A 3,348-nucleotide genomic window follows, 5' to 3' on the forward strand; every position below is an offset into this window, starting at 1 on the left:
GAGGTCACCTTTTGGTGGGCGTTCACATGAGACACAAAATATCTTTACTCCTTTGGCCCAGAGAGATCTATCCACATACCTCTTCCCCATACATCCTTGTCACCAATTTTCCAATCATGCTCCTTCCAAGTCCTAGACCATCCAGCCAAGCCATTAGCCACAGCCCATGAATCCGTATACAATTGCACATCTGGCTGTTTCTTACTCCATGCAAAGTGAACAGCCATATATACAGCTCAAAGTTCTGCCCATATATCCCCATTCCAGGTTTCAGGATCCCATTTTTTCCCAATCAATGCCCTCACTTTAACTTCAGATACCATTCTGGGTTGGTAATTTTATTGGCGTTGTAATTCAGCCACCCTTAAAATAAGACTATGGGTTTGGTTTCGGCAATATCAGCTCTGTTACTAGAAGAAAGAAGGCTTTCTTTCAGAGCACAGCTGGAAGCACTGAGGTCTTTTATGCGGGGCTTAAGCTGTGACTCTGTGAGCTCTGAGCTCATCTCGCTCTTTCACCACTATGTCTAGTGTAAGTAGGACCAGCCAACCAGCTTCCTTATACTCATGCTGACAAAAATGCAGAAAAGTATCAAATACGCTATCACCCAGAGCCTCACTTCTCACAAGTATTTGATCTTTTGGTGGTGCTATTTTGCATGTTGATGTTGCCACCTCATGCCACAGATTAGCAGGGCCCTTTTGACTAACAGAGGCAGGGTCACTAGTGTCTTTATGATTAATCAAATTATAGAACCAATTTAGGAAGCCCATCCTTATGAATTTTTCTCTCTAGAACCACTCTCGGTACCACACGTGTTAGATTGGGTTCTCTAGAAACAAAACCAGGAAAGCTTATGTAGAGAGAGGGAAATTTATCTTAGGAAAATGGCTCACACACTTACAGAAGCTGGCAAGTCCGAAGTTCTTGGTTTAAACGTCAAGCTGGAGGCTTTTCTCGACTCACACAGCTGCAGGGGCTGAGGAGCTCAAGGTTGGCAGGCAGTATACTGGCTGTTGACTCCAGCGAATGATGAATCCAAGATCTCCAAGCCAAATAGTGGATTGTTTGCTCATGGACAGTTGTAGGCAGCACAACAGAATCCCGATCCACAGAAGAGTGTCTCTTTTCCCAGGATGTCCATTAATGTACTGGAAGCAGGCCACACCCCTAGGGAAACTCCCTTTCAAAAGGTTGGCTGCTCAGAACATATACGTCTGATCCCAGCATGGGAACAACCTACATCACAATGGCTTAAACACACAGCTCCAACTATCATACCAGCTGTCCCACCCGTGGCACTTTGTACTTCTCTACTGGGTTTGATAATTCATTGCAGTGGCCACATAGAACTCGCACTCAAAGTTCATGATTATGGGGTTTAATAGGAAAGTAACAAGTTATAGTTCAAGGTAAGAAAGAACTCAGGACACAAGTCATCTCACCAGTGCCCACAGTGCACTCTCCCTGGCCCTCAGCCTTGGCCTTGCAGTCCCTTGGCCTCTGCCCTGCTTGCGCAAGTGTTCCCATGCTCTTTTAGATGTCCAGATGGCCAATTGATGCCCAGAAGCACCCTACTGCACCAGTAAGCCTCTTGTCCAGAGGCACTAAGCATGGTCAGTTAGTCCTTTAGACTAATCGTTTTTTTGAGTCTTTGATTTTTCTTCCTTCTTCTTTGCTCTGGATGGAGAGAGACTAATAGTTGGATCTTAGATGGCTGGTTGCAAGCTTTTAAGATCATAGTCGCTATGCACCATGGTAGGATGTAGAACCTTATCTTTGTGGACTATGTTTTATCAATTGACCTTAGGGTAAATGTTTAGGAGTGAGATTGCTGAGTCATATGGTATAAGGATATGTTTATAAAAAATTACCAAACTATGTTCCACAGAGGTTGTACCATTTTGCATTCCCACCAGTAATGTATGAGTTTCAGTTGCTCCATATCATTGTCAACATTTGGAATTGTCATGTTTAGTTTTTGTTTTAGCAGTTCTTATAGGTGTGTAGTGTTATGTCATTGTAGTTTAAGTTTGCATTTGCCGGCTAGTTAATGATGTTGAACGTGTCTTCCTGTTATTTGCCATCCACTGATCTTTGGTGAAGTATCTGTTCAAGTTTTTGGCCATTGCGTTGCTTGTCTTATCGTTGAGTTCTTTATATATTCTCAGTACAAATTCCTTGTTGGATACATGGTTTACAAATATTTTTTCAACCCGTAACTTGTCTTTTTGTTTTCCAGTATGTTCTCTGTTTATCCTATTATAATAAACACATGTAATTTCCTTTTTTCGTTAACATTTCTTTTGTAGCAGGTCTGCTTGCAGCCAAGTCTCTGAATTCTTGTTCTTCTGAAAGTGGCTTTAATTTGCATTAATTCCTGAAGGGTATTATCACTGGGTCTAGAATTCTGGAGATAGTTCTTTTCTCTCATCCTATTTCAGTTGTTTTCTGCCTCTGGGCTGCATGGTTTCTGATGAGAATTCTGCAGGATTTGGATGTAGCTGATAAATAGTTTCCATGTAGCTAGTGCATCCTTTCTCATCTGGGTATTTTATTTATTTATGTCTTTGTCTTTCAGCAGTTTGATTAGGATTTGAATGTTGATACCTTTGTGTTTCCCTCTTTGAAGTACTGAATTTCTTAAATGTGCAGATTTATTATATCTTTCACTGAATTTGGGAAGTTTTCAGCCATTATTTCTTCCTATTTATCTTTTTTTTCAGCTGAGCAGTTTTTCTCCTGTCCTTCTAGTACTCCGACAATGTGAATTTTCAACTTTGGGTGTTGTTTCTGACATTCCTGAGGCTGTGCGTGTTTCTCCCAGTCCTCCTCCTCTTTGTTGTTGAGCTTGGGTCATTTTTTTGGGTTCATCTTCGTGTCCCCTGACCCTTTTCTTCTGTCCTCTCCATTCTGCCATGGAGTCCATCCTGTGAACTTTTAATCTTGGTTATTAGGGTTTCCAGTCCTGAAATTCTCATTTAGTTATGACTGCTCCTTTTCTGCAGAGACATCCTGCCTTGCTGTTTGTTGCAGTGGTGTTAGCTTTGTTCTTGGAGCATGGTATCATAGTGACTTTAACATCTTTGTTAATTTCAGTGGTCATCTCAGAGTGAGTTTCTTTTATTTATTTATTTATTTATTAGGAATCAGACTTTCTTGATTCTTGGTATGTTCAGTAATTTTGGATTGTATTCTATGTATTTTCAATATCACACTGTGAGACTACGAGTCTTACTTAAATCTCATAGAGAATGCAGGTATTTTTCTTTTAGCAGGAAATTGAACTGGTTACAGGTTGCAAATTTTGGCCCACCTGCCATGGGCTGTGCTTCTTACGTCATTGCT

Source organism: Orycteropus afer, unplaced genomic scaffold (genome assembly GCF_000298275.1).
Source record: "Orycteropus afer afer isolate SDZICR_OR568_19922 unplaced genomic scaffold, OryAfe1.0 scaffold00469, whole genome shotgun sequence".
Lineage (NCBI taxonomy): Eukaryota > Metazoa > Chordata > Mammalia > Tubulidentata > Orycteropodidae > Orycteropus > Orycteropus afer.